This window comes from Chlorocebus sabaeus, chromosome 4 (genome assembly GCF_047675955.1).
Source record: "Chlorocebus sabaeus isolate Y175 chromosome 4, mChlSab1.0.hap1, whole genome shotgun sequence".
In the NCBI taxonomy this organism is placed as follows: domain Eukaryota; kingdom Metazoa; phylum Chordata; class Mammalia; order Primates; family Cercopithecidae; genus Chlorocebus; species Chlorocebus sabaeus.
Genome location: NC_132907.1, coordinates 92,679,506 through 92,697,220, shown reverse-complemented (window position 1 = coordinate 92,697,220; position 17,715 = coordinate 92,679,506). Strand labels below are relative to the sequence as shown.

Here is a 17,715-nt window from a genome sequence, read left to right as displayed (position 1 = left end):
GTCCCACCAGGTGGGAGGAAAAGGCAGGTGCAGGTGGGTGTGGCGAGAAGGCGCACCTTGTAGTCTTCCCTGGCGTGGGCGCCCCGTGACTCCTTCCGCGCCTCTGCTCCGTAGATGGTCTGCAGCGCACACAGCATCAGGTTCTGCAGCTCCAGGGTCTCCACCAGGTCCGTGTTCCAGACCATTCCTGGGGACACAAAAAGTTCCACCAGGGGCAGGCGGGGCCCAGTCACAGGGGCCTTCTGAGCTGTCCGCCTGGGCCTGCTAGTCCGTGTAGCCACTGGTTATGGCTTTATGGCTGTGGGCCAGGACCCATCCGGACAGCAAGCATGGAACTAAGTCAGCACTGACAGCACAGACACCAGCCCACCCTGCAGAAGGCAGGGCCCAACACTGCACAGAGCCCGCTGTGCTGTCTGCTCACCCCGGTCAAACGTCTTCAGGTGCTTCAGGTCTCCGTAGACTTGCTGATTTTCCCACAACCTTCTTGCAACACGCTTCCCACACGGAACACGGCAGCATGATTTTGCATTGACTGTGGCACAAAATATTATTGGTAAACTTTTAATCCATAGAAGCAGCCACACCAAGAACTGCTTAACTTTTAGACTTAACTGTTGTTTTGCATTTCAGCTGAGTTATGTAAATCAAATAGAAAAATTAGGAAATTCAGATGAGTTTATTACTCTGAACTTAAAAATGAAGTTTTAACTAAAGCTCTGAATACATGTTTCTGTTACATACACATCTTAGACCCAGACACATCCTTTCCAGTGGGATACAGCCAGGCTCCAGGACTCCAAGCAGACTGCCTGTGAGGCACCATGTTCCACATGGCTCCGCGGCCAACCAGGCAATGCTGCCTCCCCCACACCCCTGGCGGGACTCCTGACGTGGGGTCTGGTGGTGAACGTGACACAAGAAAGCAGCCCTGTGGTGACACAAACTAGGAGGAGCTGAGCAGAGCCCTGGTGATAGTGGGGTTGGAGCCGAAGGTCTTTAGTGAGAGGGAGGGGCGTGGGTGGCTGGGGCCCTTGGCCCATCTGGCTACTGTCTTCTGCCTATTTTGTAGAAGCTTCTTGTACACTGACTTCTTTCATAGTTTTACTGTGGCGAGAAACGTGCCATGCAGTGGACCCGAAGTTTACTGTAGGTGTGCTGGCAACCGGGCGTCAGCTGTTGCTTCCTGTGGGACAGACAGACACCACCTCCGTGATCCCTCCTCCTCCTTGCTTCTCCCTCTAACTCTGCTTTGCTCCCCTGACCCTAATTGTTTCTTCCTCTACCAATGCACCTTCATGGTTTAATTTGGACATTTCATCTGATTTTCCTTAGACTCATACATAATCATGACACTGCAATGCACATCAACCTAATGGTTTTTCAGGAAGAACAAATGAAAAAAGTTGCATCTCAAAATCTAGTATTACATTCTTTCATGTCCTTTAGCAGCCACGTTTTCATATCCTTTCTTGTATTTCTGGTTACATTATTTCAAGGCATTTTTAATTTTTTGTTTAAAATGTGAATGAGATATTTACTGATGTCTGAGCAGATTACTGCTGGCACATCACAAAGCTACTGATTTTTAGATATAAATCTCTTATCCAGACACCTTACTGCATTCTTGTTTTGTTTCTGTTAATTTTTCAGTTTATTCTCTGGGAATTTTTTGGAAATTACATCTGTAAATAATAGCAATTGTATTGATTCCTTTTCAATATTTACTCCCGAGATCAACTTGGTTGGGGAGACCCTAACCCAGCAGCACTAGAGGAATTAAAGACACACACACAGAAAATAGCATGTGGAGTGGGAAATCAGGGGTCTCACAGCCTTCAGAGCTGAGAGCCTCGAACAGAGATTTACTCACATATTTATTGACAACAAGCTTATGACTATAAGATTTACTAAAAGTATTCCTTAAGGGAAACAAAGGGATGGGTCTGGCTAGTTATCTGCAGCAGGAACATGTCCTTAAGGCACAGATTGCTCATGCTACTGTTTGTGCTTTAAGAACCCCTTAAGCGGTTTTCCACCCTGGGTGGGCCAGGTGTTCCTTGCCCTCATTCTGGTAAACTGACAACCTTCCAGCGTGGGCGTCATGGCCATCACGAGCGTGTCACAGCGCTGCAGAGATTTTGTTTATGGCCAGTTTGGGGGCCAGTTTATGGCCACACTGAGGGGTCTGTTCCCAACATGTCCCCCTTCTTTGTTTTGCAAAGCGATAAAAGCAAAGGCCGCTCTGTCACGGTGAGCTACTTCTCGCAGGCGTCAGGATCTGCAACTGCAGACTATACAGACAAACAACACAGATTAAAAGCACAATCAACACTGAAATCACAGAGCTTCCAAGTGGTTTTATCCATTTTAATGGGTTACTAGCTGCTAATCTGTCTGCAGCTCCTTCAAGCACTCCAGTTCCTAGCAGTAAGGTCAGGTGTGCCTGGGATGCTTCAACTATTTGTTCTTTTAATTTTGCAACATCCAAAGACAAGACTGTAGAGTGTCCTTCTAGATGCTTTTTTATTCTTTCCCAAATTCTGATCTTATTAAAAGCTATTAATAGTTTCCACAAATCCTTATGTTAACTCCTACAGTGGGCCATATCATTTGAGGTTGAGGTGCCACTACATCGCCACGGTTCCAGATAATAGGAACTCTTGCCGTATTTCTTACCATTTCTACCATCTGACCGTTGTGTTCAGACCAGCTGAACACAGTGTGGCCGGGGCACGCAGACTGAGACGTGCAATTCAAGCTACACATCCCCTTAGGGGACCAATGAAGAATGATTCCATAGGAATCATTGTGCAGCACCTCTGCCTATTTTGCAAGGCAATCTTCCCAAATAAGCACGTTCATTTTCTCTGAGCGGGTCCAATCCTGTTTACAAATAGGTTTTTGAGGGTGGTATGCCCCAATTATAGGAGATTTATTAAGCATGTGTAACTGTGTCATAGAGTGATTACATCCAGGCACTACTGCCAGCCAAGATTGATAAATATGCCCAATAAGTACAGTTGTTCTCTGTGTCAGCCCTGGCTGAAGGAATACTCACAGCAATGGTCATCACCGCTGTCACAGCTACCATTAAATTACTCATTGTGCCTGGCTGTCCCGCTTTCCTCAGGGTTTCTTCCGCCATCTGTGACGGCTTCTTGATCTGTCCCCGGTGGCTGTGTTTGACAGGTGTTGCTCGTGACAGTTGGGGTCCCCCTCAGTGTCAGTCTCAACATGGCTGGAACCAGGGGGTCCTCGGGATCCTCCCAGAATCTCTTCCTCGGCGTCGGCTCATGATAAGGTTTCAAGTGTCTTGATGGTTCAGTCCTGGAGAAACAGAAGCATAACCTCTACCCCAAGTTACTATTTTACCTATTTCCCAACTTTTTGTTATCAGGTCTCTCCACCAAGTCGGTCGTTCTGCTTCCATCTTTGCGGCTGGTTTCTGTAGATGCTGTTCAGCTGCTGATAACATCCGGCCTTTAGGCAGGCTCAAAACATTTAAAGTTAATACTGTGATTCAGTTGCATATGGGGTGTCCCGTAGTCCCTGTTTTCCACCCTCTGCTTTTGCAACTGCTGTTTCAGGGAGAGATTCATTCTTTCCACTATGGCTTGTCCTTGAGAATTATATGGGATGCCAGTAACGTGTTTAATATTCCATGTAGAGAAAAATGTAGCTAGAGCTTGAGAACTGGGTTCCAATCCTTGAGAATTAACTCCTCCTGTAAAAGATGAGGAACGTACCATTTAGCAAGTTGGGCATCGTTGGAAATAGCTTTAGCTTCTTTCTGGGTAATGGTGTATCTGCGTTTGAGACCAGAGGCATTAACGTGGGTTACATTGTGAAAGTGTCTGGCATTAGATATTGCAGTAGCAACTAGGCGATCGGCCATCTGATTCCCTGCAGTCAAAGGTCCTGGAAGAGGTGTATGAGCCCTAATGTGAGTGATGTAAAAAGGATGCGTTCTACTCCTAACTGCTGTTTGCAATTGGGTAAATAAAGTCATCAGTTGTTCATCTGTATGAAATCGTAACTGAGAATTTTCAATTAACTGTGTGGAGTGAACCACGTATGAAAAATCAGAAATCACATTAATAGGCATATTAAAAGCAGTCACTACCTCAATTACAGATACAAGCTCCTCTTTTTGAGCTGAAGTATAGGGCATCTGGAAAACCTTACCTTTCGAGCCAGAATAAGAAGCTTTACCATTACTAGGCTCATCTGTAAAAACATTCCAGCACCTGCAATTGGTTTAAATTTAGTTATTTTAGGGAGAATCCAATTAGTTAATTTCAAAAATTGAAAGTTTCATCTTAGGAAAATGATTATCGAGAATACCCACAAAGTCAGCTAAATGGGTTTGCCAAGTAATACTATTTGCAAAATCTTGCTGTATTTGTGCCTTCATGAGAGGGACAATAATTTTTCCAGGATCATATCCATGTAATTTAACAATCCTAGTTCTCCCATTTCCTATCACAGTAGCGATTTGATCCAAATGAGGGGTCAGAGTCCGTGAATTAGGATGTGGAGGGAAAGCCGCTCTACGTTGCGGATTGGGACGCGGGGGAAAGCCTCTCTACACTGTGGATCAGGGTGCGGGGGGGGAAGCCGCTCTACGCCACGGATCAGGATGTGGAGGGAAAGCCGCTCTACACCGTGGATCATGACGCGGGGTTGGGGGGGAGCCGCTCTACACCACGGATCAGGATGTGGAGGGAAAGCTGCTCTACAAGATCTTGTTGTTGGACACTAACACCAGCAGGTGAACGCGAGTTGGAAAAATGAGCAAATCTAGAGTCTTCTCTGGATCTAGTCTATTTATTTGAGCTTTATGGCCTTGCTTTTTGATTAGCTGCAGCTCTGCCTCAGCTTCTTTCGTTAACTGCCGAGGGCTAGTGTGACTAGGATCTCCTCTAAGGATAGAACATAGATTACTCGTGGCATAGGTAGGAATGCCTAGAGCAGGTCGTATCCTGTTAATGTCCCCTAGTAATTTTTGAAAGTCATTTAATGTTTTTAATTGATCCCTATGTATGGCTACTTTCTGTGGCACAATGGTAGTGTCATTTACTAAGGTCCCCAAGTAGGAGTAAGGAGTAGTAGTCTGAATTTTGTCAGGACCTGTAATTAAACCAGCACCAGAAATTGAATTTTGCAAGTGATCATAACATTGGAGTAATATTTCTCAAGTGGGGGAAGCACAAAGTATATTGTCCATATAATGAATAATGTAACACTGTGAAAATTTTTTAGGAGTAGGTTCAATTGCTTGCCCTACATATGTCTGGCAAATTGTTGGACTGTTTAACCTGACTTTTGGCAACACTTTCCAATGAAAATGCTTAGCAAGCTGCAGGTTGTTTATTGCAGGAATTGTAAATGGAAACCATTCACAATCTTGCTCAGCTAAGGGGATAGTAAAGAAATAGTCTTTTAATAAATCTACGACTATTAAAGGCCAATTTTTTGGAATCATAGCAGGAGAAGGCAATCCTGGCTGTCATGTTCCCATAGGTTGTATAACTGAATTAATGGATCTTAAGTCAGTTAACATTCTCCATTTACCCGATTTTTTTCTTAATTACAAAAACTGGAGAATTACAAGGGGAAAATGTTGGAGCTATGTGTCCCTCTTCTAATTGTTCATTAACTAAGTCCTCTAAAGTCTCCAGTTTCTCTTTACTTAGCGGCCATTGTTCTATTCAAACTGGCTTCTCTGTTAACCATTTTAAAGGTATAGGTTCTGGTGGCTTAACAATGGCCGCCATCAAAAATGATACCCTAAACCTTGGCGGGAACTTTGTCTCCCCGCTTCAAGCAGTTCTTTCAAAGCTTGGAAATGTTTTCCTAGTCCCATACCAGGGACATACCCCATTTCATGTATCATATGCTGACTCTGAGGGCTATATAATTGTTCTGGAATTAGAACTTGTGCTCCCCATTGTTGTAATAAATCTCTCCCCCATAAATGTGTAGGTACAGAAGTTATAATTGGTTGAGTAGTCCCAGGTTGTCCACTGGGCCCTTCACAATGTAAAATATAACTACTTTGACCAACTCCAACTATGTTAAAGTGAGCAGGCTGAATTGGCCACACGGATGGCCAGGGCTGTAGAGAAATGATTGAAATGTCCGCTCCTGTATTTACCAAACCTTTAAATTTCTTTCCCTGAATGGTTATTTCACAGGTAGGATGTTTATCAGTAATTTGATTCACCCAATAAGCTGCTCTGCCTTGTTTATTTGTGCTTCCAAATCCTCCTGTTCGTTTAGTTTCACTTTTCCCCGTTCCCACATACGGCACAATCAGGAGCTGTGCTATGCGCTCTCCTGGTGCCCCTTTCCAGGGAACAGAAGTAGATATGATAATTTGAATTTCCCCATTGTAATCTGAATCAATGACTCCTGCATGTATTTGTACCCCTTTTAAATTTAAACTAAATCTTCCTAAAAGTAATCCTATTGTCCTTGCTGGCAAGCGTCCACAGACTCCTGTTGGGACCTTTTGCAGGGGCTCCCCAGGCAGAAGACTCACAGCTATTGTGCAGCATAAATCTACTGTGGCACCACTGGCTGTGGTGGGGGACAGACATTGTACAGGGGTGAAGGAGTGGCCTGAGCCAGAAATGCCCTGGTTTGGAACGGAGCCCAGGACGGGCTCCTCACGGCATTTCCCGAAATTGGGTTCCCATCTTTATCAAACTTAGAGTGAGTGATCGGCCCAATGTTTTCCTTTGACATTTTGGACATATTTCAGGCTCTGCAGTTTTCTTTTTTCCCCGTCTGGCAGCCTGATTCGCTGATTTTTTCTACTTTCTTGTTTAGTATGACCACGCTTCCCACAGTTAAAACAAGCTCCAGAGAACAGAGGATTTCCTTTATCCACTCTCAGTCCCATCACTGCCTGTGCCAACAATGTAGCTTTAGCTTTATTACCTCCGATACCATCACAGGCCTTGATATAATCAACTAAATGTGCTTTCTCTCTAATAGGTCGCAGAGCAGCCTGGCAGCCAGGATTAGCACTGTCGAAAGCTAATAACCGCAAAACTATACCCTGAGCAGCCAAAACCGCAATCACCTTTTTAAGAGAGTCCTATAACTGAGCTATAAAATCTGCATACGGTTCTTTTGGTCCCTGTTTTAATTGCACTAAAGGAAGGGTACTGTTCTCCACCTGAAGTGATTTTTTTCCCAAGCTCTAATGCACACTCCTCTAAGCGGCTCTATGGCATCATCCTGCATGACCACTTGTGCATCTAAACCAGCCCAGCCGCGACCCCTAAAAGTCGGTCTGCAGTCACATTAATTTGAGGTTGGGCCTGGGCGTTGCAAGCAGCCTGAATGGAAACTTCATCTGCCCAGCAAGTTTTAAATTGTAAGAACTGAGCTCGAGTAAGAGCGTCCCAGCCAGTAGGAATCATCCGACTGGAAACAGCAACATTCTTTAGCAGTCCCATTACAAAAGGAGAACCTGGTCCATGTTCATTGACAGCCTGTTTAGACTCTTTAAGTAATTTAAAGGGAAAGGCTCAAATGCAGCTAAAATATTTCCCTGTTGACCTGTGGGGTGTGTTCTAACAGGGAACTGACAAGCTTCTCTATCACCCTCTCTTCTAACTTGCTGAATTCCTGCCTGAATAGAACTGAGAGCGGTCGCTCGAGGCGCTGCTCGAACAGTCACTGGAGCAACTACTTGTCGCCCAGTGTCCTCCGGAAAATAAAGATCTGGAGGGTCAGGTCACTCTTTTTCTTCAAAATAAGGAGGGGGTACAGAAGGGTAGGGATGAACCTCTCCCTCCTTTGCCACTTTAGCTTTAGCTGGCAAACAAGCCTGCTCTGTTACTTCTTCTGTTACTTCGTTATACTCTCCTTCCCCCTTATTATTAGCGTGAAAAGGTAACGAACCAGAGCCCACACTTGTCCCATTGTTACCATGATGCTTCTGAGCTCCCCTTCTTATTCACCATGGGGATGGCTTAAGAGTACTCGGGTGTCCTCTAGCTTAGTTGCATGTTCTCCGTCACTCCAGTGACCCTTTGACCTGGGTCTGAACCCCACATATGGGCGCTGCTTGCTGAGACCAGCTTGGTCGTGGAGACCCTAACCCAGCAGCGCTAGAGGAATTAAAGACACACACACAGAAATATAGCGCGTGGGGTGGGAAATCAGGGATCTCACAGCCTTCAGAGCTGAGAGCCTCGAACAGAGATTTACCCACGTATTTACTGACAACAAGCCAGTCATAAGATTTACTAAAAGTATTCCTTATGGGAAACAAAGGGATGGGTCTGGCTAGTTATCTGCAGCAGGAACATGTTCTTAAGCACAGATTGCTCATGCTACTGTTTGTGGTTTAGGAAACCCTTAAGCGGTTTTCCGCCCTGGGTGGGCCAGGTGTTCCTTGCCCTCATTCCAGTAAACTGACAGCCTTCCAGCGTGGGTGTCATGGCCACCACGAGCATGTCACAGTGCTGCAGAGATTTTGTTTATGGCCAGTTTTGGGGCCAGTTTATGGCCAGATTTGGGGGCCTGTTCCCAACAATTTACCTCATTTCTTTTTTTGATTCTTACTATTAATAGCTAGAGTCAGCAGAAAAATCCCTCCCCCCAACGAAACGCATTTCCACAAGCACTGTTTGTTCAGTGCTGACTCCAGCATCTCACGGAGCCTGCGATACAGCAGGCACCAAGACACACCTTGTTTGGTGAGAATGTTTCTAGTATTCTCACTTCAAACTGTCTCACGGATTTGCCATTTCTGTATCCTAAGGCATGTTCCCATTCTCTAATGCAATGGTTCCTTCTCTCAAAGCTGGCCTCCAACCCTACAAAAGTACTGCAGGGCATCCCTTAGCCTTCTGTGCCTTAGTCACGCTGTTCTTCTCACCGTTCCACAAAGCCTCCCTCAAGCCCAGCCTCACTTCAGGACTGAAGGGCACCATTCCACAAAGCCTCCCTCCAGCCCAGCCTCACTTCAGGACCGAAGGGCACCGTTCCACAAAGCCTCCCTCCAGCCCAGCCTCACTTCAGGACCGAAGGGCACCGTTCCACAAAGCCTCCTTCAAGCCCAACCTCACTTCAGGACTGAAGGGCACAGGCCTCTGAAAATGTCAGCAGGGAACCTGTTCTCTTGTGTCTTAACACCAAACGCCTTTCAGAACAGGACTAAAGCAATGGACTTCTTTTTAGAAAATACGCAGAAATTCTTGCAAATAGTAGACAAGAGATCTCATTCATGGCCAAGAATCCTTGTTATTAGAGGAATTCAGTTTCTTAGACTGACTATATATCAAGTTCTCCACAGCCCTCTGTGGCTAATGGCTGCCACACTGGACGGCAAACACTCGGAACATTTCCATCGTCACAGACGGTCCTATGGGACCGACTCCCAGCAGCACAGGCCGCACACATCAGTTTCCACCCACCGCCCACTCTCCCTCTCTTCTGAGTATATTCAGGGGCAGCCACAGGCCCGGCTTAAAGACATTTCCAAGCTGCTGGAAGCCAGGCATGATGACATGATCAATATGTGGGCCTGAGATGTAAGCACCAGTATTATGTTGAACTCCAGGAAACCTGCTAAGAGAAAGCTGCCCTGCTGGGGACTGAGCTTCTCCGGCAGTCCTGCTGCTCCCTCTCCTCCACGCTGTGACTCATCCATGACAGCCCGTGACGGTCAGGGCACGGAGGTCACGCCCAAGCACACACGAGTGAACCAGAGAAGGCTGTCCTGGATGCTAAACAGTCACTAATTCTGCCCTAGCCTGCTGACCTTCTATGTGGAAAAGTGCACTTCTGTATAGTTCAGGCCTCCTGGTCTCTTTCATATTCTTGATATGGTGAGGAGTACGTCCTACTGCTGTTTACCTCGATACTGGTGGAGCCTCGTATGTTTATCGCAGCACTAGTCACAATAGCAAAGTCATGGAATCAACCTAAGTGCCCATCAACGGATGACCGGACAAAGAAAATGTGGTACATAAACACCATGAAATACTCAGCCATAAAAAAATAACGCAATCATGTCTTCTGCAGCCACGTGGATGGAACAGGAGGTCACTATCCTAAGTGACTCAGAAGGTCAAGTGTCACATTCTTACTTGGAAGTGGAAGCTGAATGGTGAGTACACGTGGCCACACGGAGTGGACTAACAGAGACTGGGGGCTCCAAAAAGCGGGAGGGGTGGGGATGACCTGCTGGGTACAACATACACGACTTGGGTGACATGAAAAGCCCAGACTCCACCACCTCACGGTACATCCACACAAACTGCACCTGCATCCCCCTAAATCTATTTTTAAAAAAACAAAACCAGTGCAGGGCCAGGTATGCAGCCAGCCTGCTCACTCCAGAGTGAGTCCAGGCTCTTACCTTCTGCATGCTGAGTCGAAGTTCCGACGTTCTTATGCTTCCGTCAGCAAATCTCAATTTGTCAAGATTCATGAAGATTCTTCCCCAGCATTTGGTTTAATTGGAGGGAATTTATCTCCTAAAACAAAACAAAAAAGCTAGAATTTAACTTTTCAAAACCATTTTAAAAAATCAAATGGATTTAGAATGACACAAAAATACGTAGCACGGCCGCTCAAGGAGCTTGGAAACTGCAAAAGCCTCCTCAGCTAACACACTGCCAGCCCACCCTACATCTGAGGCCATCTGTTGAGCTGGGGCCAGTTTTAAAGAACATACATAAAGGCAAAATTGTTGGCACACAGTAGATATCCATTAACTTATCTTAGAGTGAATAAACTAGAAATCATCTCTAAAATTAAAAAATTAAATGAAGGCCAGGTGCGGTAGCTCTCGCCTGTAATCCCAGCACTTTAGGAGGCCGAGATAGGTGGATCACTTGAGGTCAGGAGTTCAAGAGCAGCCTGGCCAACATGGCAAAACCTCATTTCTACTAAAAACACAAAAATGACCTGGGTATGGTGGCACGCGCCTATAATCCCAGCTACTTGGGAGGCTGAGGCACGAGAACTGCTTGAACCTGAAAGGTGAAGGTTGCAGTGAGCTGAGATCGCGCCATTGCGCTCCAGCCTGCACAACAGAGTGAGACCCTGTCTTTAAAAAAAAAAAAAGTATACAAATTTATACATATTAAGTGTATATAAATGTGTGTATATAACGGGAATAAGTGTATGTAAGGGGAAAAAAAGGACACCTTCCAGATGGTGGTCCCAAGGCGCTGGCCACCCCACCGTCCTTCGCATCAGGGGAAGGAAGGTGGCTGCTGTGTGCCTGAAAGTCACCTGCTGATTTGGACTCTTGTGTGCTCTCACCTACAATTCAAGATTTGCAATTTTTTTTTTTTGAGATGGAATTTTGCTCTGTAGCTCAGGCTAGAGTGCACTGGCACCATCTCGACTCACTGCAACCTCCACCTCCTGGTTCAAGCAATCCTTATGCCTCAGCCTCTGGAGTAGCTGGGACTAGAGGAGTGTGCCACCATACCTGGCTAATTTTTGTATTTTCAGTAGAGATGGGGTTTCACCATGTTGACCAGGCTGGTCTCAAACTCGTGACCTCAGGTGAGCCACCTGCCTCGGCCTCCCAAAGTGCTGGGATCACAAGTGTGAGCCACTGCGCACAGCCGAGATTTGCAACTCTTGTGTTTCCAAGATGTCTTGAAAAAAGTTTTAAAGTTCTTTTTATAACATTATATATATTTTCTTCAACAGGTAACACATGCAGAAGGTAGGAGGTATGAAATGCAGGAGTCACACAGGCCCCGCCCCACCCACCACCTCCCCAGGGGACCAGGGTGTGAGGCTCTTGAGGGCTCAAATGCTTCTAGGATTGCTGGTGTTTCTTTTCCTTTTGATTATAACGCTTTAAAAATTGATCATTCAGTAAAATTGACTTTTTTCTTTCAGTGGACAGTTCTACAATTTCTTTTTTCTTTTTTTTTGAGACAGTGTCTCCTCCCTCTGTTGCTCAGGCTGGATGCAGCGGTGTGATCTCAGCTCACTGCAACCTCCGCCTTCCAGGCTCCAGCAATCCTCCCACCTCAGCCTCCCAAGTAGCTGGGACTACACTGGTGTGAGCCACCATGCCCAGCTAATTTTTGTATTTTTTGCAGAGACGGGGCTTTACCACCTTGCCCAAGCTGGTCTTGAACTCCTGAGCTCAAGCAATCTGCCTGCCTCAGCCTCCCAAAGTGGTGGGATTATAGGCATGAGCCACTGCACCCAGCCTCAGTTCTACCAACTTTAACACATGTATAAATGCATGTAACCACTTTGGGAGGCTGAGACAGGAGGATCACTTGAGGCCAGGAGTTCAAGACCATCTTGGGCAACACAGGGAGACTCTGTCCCTACAAAATATTTTTAAAAATTAGCCATGTGTGGTGGCGTGCACCTGATCGTACCACTGCACTCCAGCCTGGGCGACAGAGGGAGACTATCTCTAAAAATATGTATTTTTTTGGGGGGGGTGGGTGGGGGAGAAGTAGTGATGCTACAAGCATTTTTTCTTTCCTTTCCATTTTTAAAAATTAAAGCATAAAGATACAGTAAAATAAACTCATCATTTTTAGTATAGGGTTTTTCAAATTTTGACACACACAGAGCTGTGTCTGTATTAGCACAATCAGGAAACAGCCTCTGGCAACCACCAATCCCTTTTCTTCCCTAGATGTGCCTTTTCCAGAATGTTGTATCAAGAGAGCCACAGGTGTGCGGCCTTTTGAGTCTGACTCCACAGCATTCTGCGTGAGATGCTGCATGCGTGAGCGGTTTCTCAGATGTAAAGTATAGGGTATTCTTACAAAATGTTCTTTTTTGCATTTTCAAAGAAACAGAAGCTCAAAATTTCTACATTGCTCTGAAAGAAGTGGTGTCAGTCCTCACTGCTACAAAGTGCAGGGCTGTGGAGTGAGACAAGCACACCCTGTGGCGTCAGGAGCGATGGACCTGAACTCCGCCTTCGCCCAGGATCAGCAGCGACTTGGGGTAAGACTCCAGCTCTGCATGTGCTGGCCTCCCGAGCTGTGGTCAGATCCAGAGACAGAGTGGCTGAAGTAAGCTACCCTTTTAGTACTCTCTGTAATTTTCTAACTACAGATATAAAAGGGGGCATGTTTATAAGTTACGGCAGTCCTAGTTTTTATTTCACTTGAATCCACACAAAAACCACCTGTTCTATAAACACAGCAGAAATGATGCCAAACAGTTAACACCAGAGAAAGGTAACGGGAAGAATGTGGGCCTGGGGTCCCACCATCCTTGCCACACAAACATCCACCGGTGCTTCATCCACCTCACACTGTTCTGAGCACACGAGGCTGGATAACCACCGTGAAGATCTCTGGAGGTGGGAGCGATGCTAACTGTCCTGTTCTTAGTGCACATGAGACTCACACTCCCACACACGGTATTTCTTCTCCTACACATTATTTGACGCTATCATGAAAAGAAAACCAGCAAGTGAAATTCAATCTGTCCGTAGAGAGTGGGAATCCTGTTCACTGTAAGTCATCCTTTCTCCTCTAATAGAGGCTAGCTGTACTTTGTTTTTAGAATGGCCTAAATTATTTTTTTAAGTACCAAGTTACATATTTGTTCATGACAACTATTTAAAAAATTTCATTGCAAATAAGTGATTTTTATCAGGCGAGTAATACGTAATGAACTTCCCCTAAAAATAACAGCTTCCTAATAGTGCTTTTTCTAAGCAGAACATAATGACTACAAAATAATTTAAAAAAAAAAAGTAACCCCAAAAATGTCACCTTAACTGTTAAGATCCCCAACCAGCCTCTATCTAGTCTCAACATTACCACCATATAACCTCCGGATTTCTCAGTTTAATCACTTCTAGGGGAAAAAACCCAGACTACCTCTATATGACCACTAAGCAAATTTCCAGTAACAAATCGAGGCTTTGTAACCTGGCTGGGTGCCGTGGCTCATGTCTGTAATCCCAGTACTTTGGGAAGCTGAGGCAGAAGGACTGCTTGGGTCTAGGAGTTCAAGACCAGCCTGGGCAATATTGTGAGACCCTGTCTCTACAAAAAAAAAAAAATTTTTTTAAATTAGCCAGGTGTGGTGGTGCACATCTGTAGTCCCAGCTACTTGGGACTCTGTAGGTGGAGGTGTTGAGGACTGCTCGAGCCTGGGAGGTTGAGGCGGCTATGACTGTGCCACGGCACTCCAGCCTGGGCTGACCTGTCTCAAAAAAAGGAAAAACAACTGTAACCTCCTGCGCCTTCTCAGACAGTCTGGCTCCTGAAGGAAACACTTACCAGGCCTGCATGACTCTTCGATGCTCAGGGCACATGCCCGACCAAAGACAACCAGGTCCAAGAGCGAGTTTGCCCCGAGCCGGTTGGCACCATGTACCGAGGCACAGGCGGCCTCCCCACAGGCGTATAGCCCGGGCACAATCTGATCCTGGCCATTCACGTGCCTCAGGACCTGTGGAAAGGAAGATTTCAGGTGAAATGTCAAGGTGCCCATACCTCCACCAGCCCACCTCCCCCAACAGGGTGTCTGTGCTGCAGACCAGAGAAAGAGAGAGAGAGGTAGGCCAGGCGCGGTGGCTCACGCCTATAATCCCAGCACTTTGGGAGGTTGAGGCGGGTGGATCACCTGAGGTCAGGGGTTCGAGACCTGTCTGGCTATCATGGTGAAACCCCGTCTCAACTAAAAATACAAAAATTAGCCAGGCATGATGGCGAGTGCCTGTAATCCCAGCTACTCGGGAGGCTGAGGCAGAAGAATCGCTTGAACCTGGAAGGCGGAGGTTGCAGTGAGCCAAGATTGCGCCACTGCACTCCAGCCTAAGCGACAGAGCGAGACTGAATCTCCAAGAAAAAAAGAGGGAAGGAAAGACCATATCTAAGAGGGAGGTAAGGACCATAGCTCCTCTTCTTCAGAGGGAAGCTTCCGAATGTCCCCCCGTTTCCCCCTGCCCCGAGCACCTGCTGTGACCAGTGTATCAGAGGACCCCAATGTCGGCATCTGCGACTGTCTCCAGGTCCCGCATTCCTGAGGCCCTCACCACCTGTGCTCTGATGCTGTTACAAGTAGGTCAGAGAACCCCCAATGTCAGCATCTGACACTGTCCCCACATCCCACGTTCCCGAGGCCCTCACCACCCGCAGAGGACCCCCAATGCTGGCATCTGCGACTGTCCCCGTGTCCCACGTTCCCAAGGCCCTCACCACCTGCAGAGGACCCCTAATGTTGGTATCTGCGACTGTCCCCGTGTCCCACGTTCCCGAGGTCCTCACCACCTGCAGAGGACCCCCAATGCCGGCATCTGTGACTGTCCCCGTGTCCCACGCTCCCGAGGCCCTCACCACCTGCAGAGGACCCCCAATGTCGGCATGTGTGACTGTCCCCGTGTCCCATGTTCCCGAGGCCCTGACCACTTGCGCTCCAGCTCAGACCTGGGAGCACGGCAGGTGGAGGAACATCAGTAGGTGACACTGATGTTCCAGACTCTTCTACCCCCCGTTCACCTCTTCATCTACGCAGGGAAAGTAACAGCTGCCGCCCACCTCGCCCAACAAGTAGCCTAAGTGACTGACAAGCTCTGTGTGAACCGCAAACAACTCAAAGGTAGGAATTAGAAAGATCCCTCGATGTACAAGATCATTAGAAATAACACGAGATCATATAGGAAAGTAATTATAAAATGGAAAAAGCTGCAAATGACGTATCTGTGACAATTTACTATGGAGGAATAAATTATTAAGCCCCCTCCATCCTCCAGTAATAGAAATTTAAAATACAATCTAGAAAACAAGACAGTACTTTCTTGAAGAAAACATCTGTCTTTTCCTCTAAGATCTAAAGAGAAAACTGCAAGGTGGGTCCCGTTGTCCCAGCCTTCTATCCAGCTGCGGGAGGGGAGCCAGCACCATCACCTGCCCCTTGTAGTTGGTGGGAATGCCGCCCATGTTATAATGCACGGTGGGGAGGACAGGGATCGGCTCCTTCGTGACGTCCACATCAGCGAAGATCATGGCTGTCTCTGAAATGCCGGGCAGGCGCATGGCCAGCTGCTCCGGAGGCAGGTGGTGCAGCTGCAGGTAGACGTGATCTTTCTCAGGGCCACAGCCTCTGGGAAGACAGAACAAACACCGTCACATAAGGCAGAGAACAGCCTCTGGGAAGACAGAATAAACACCGTCACATAATGCAGAGAACAGCCTCTGGGAAGACGAACAAACACCGTCACATAAGGCAGAGAACAGCCTCTGGGAAGACGAACAAACACCGTCACATAAGGCAGAGAACAGCCTCTGGGAAGACGAACAAACACCGTCACATAAGGCAGAGAACAGCCTCTGGGAAGATGAACAAACACCGTCACATAAGGCAGAGAACAGCCTCTGGGAAGACGAACAAACACCGTCACATAAGGCAGAGAACAGCCTCTGGGAAGACGAACAAACACCGTCACATAAGGCAGAGAACAGCCTCTGGGAAGATGAACAAACACCGTCACATAAGGCAGAGAACAGCCTCTGGGAAGACAGAACAAACACCGTCACATAATGCAGAGAACAGCCTCTGGGAAGACGAACAAACACCGTCACATAAGGCAGAGAACAGCCTCTGGGAAGACGAACAAACACCGTCACATAAGGCAGAGAACAGCCTCTGGGAAGACGAACAAACACCGTCACATAAGGCAGAGAACAGCCTCTGGGAAGACGAACAAACACCGTCACATAAGGCAGAGAACAGCCTCTGGGATAAGGCAGAGAACAGCCTCTGGGAAGATGAACAAACACCATCACATAAGGCAGAGAACAGCCTCTGGGAAGACAGAACACCGTCACATAAGGCAGAGAACAGCCTCTGGGAAGACAGAACAAACACCGTCACATAAGGCAGAGAACGGCCTCTGGGAAGACGAACAAACACCATCACATAAGGCAGAGAACAGCCTCTGGGAAGACGAACAAACACCATCACATAAGGCAGAGAACAGCCTCTGGGAAGACAGAACAAACACCGTCACATAAGGCAGAGAACAGCCTCTGGGAAGACAGAACAAACACCGTCACACAAGGCAGAGAATGGCAATGGCAGGAGACCTCAGAATACGTCATCTTGGAAGCATATGAGTTTCAACATGTTTTGATACTGAGGAAAATTTCCCCTCATTTATGGTCGCCCTCTCATCAAATCTTTCCTAAGCATCTACTGTGTGCCAGGGACAATCCTAGGTGCTGGGACACAGCTGAGACCCAGAACAAAAACTCACACTTATCTCAGGGATCACAGCCTGCTGCGGCTGTCCTTGGTAAGTGCATTAGAAAGGGCGCTATGCCAAACACAGTCGTCCCTGCGTATCCGTGGCAGGTTGGGTCCAGGACTCCCATGGATACTAAAATCCGTGGATGCTCAAGTCCCTAATATAAAATGGAAGAGTATTTGTATGTAACCTATGCACATCCTCCTCTATACTTTACATCATCCTCATTTCAAGTTTTACATTTAAGCTTTACAACAACTCCAGGATTACTCACAGTACCTAATATAATGTAAATGCTACGTAAATAGTTGTTAAACTGTGTTGTTTAGGGAACAATGACAAGGAAAAAAGTCTGCATATTTGTAAGGATGCAATTTTACTTTCAATACATAGCTGGTTGAAACCACACATGTGGAACCGATGTGTATGGAGGGCCACCATATTTCTTTTCTTTTTTTTTTTTTTTTGAGACGGAGGCTCGC

General features: G+C 46.8%; 1 pseudogene; it reads right to left on the bottom strand.

Moving 5' to 3' along the window:
• Positions 1-17,715, bottom strand: part of LOC140711533 (succinate dehydrogenase [ubiquinone] flavoprotein subunit, mitochondrial-like) — a 44,059-nt pseudogene that overhangs the window by 9,657 nt on the left and 16,687 nt on the right.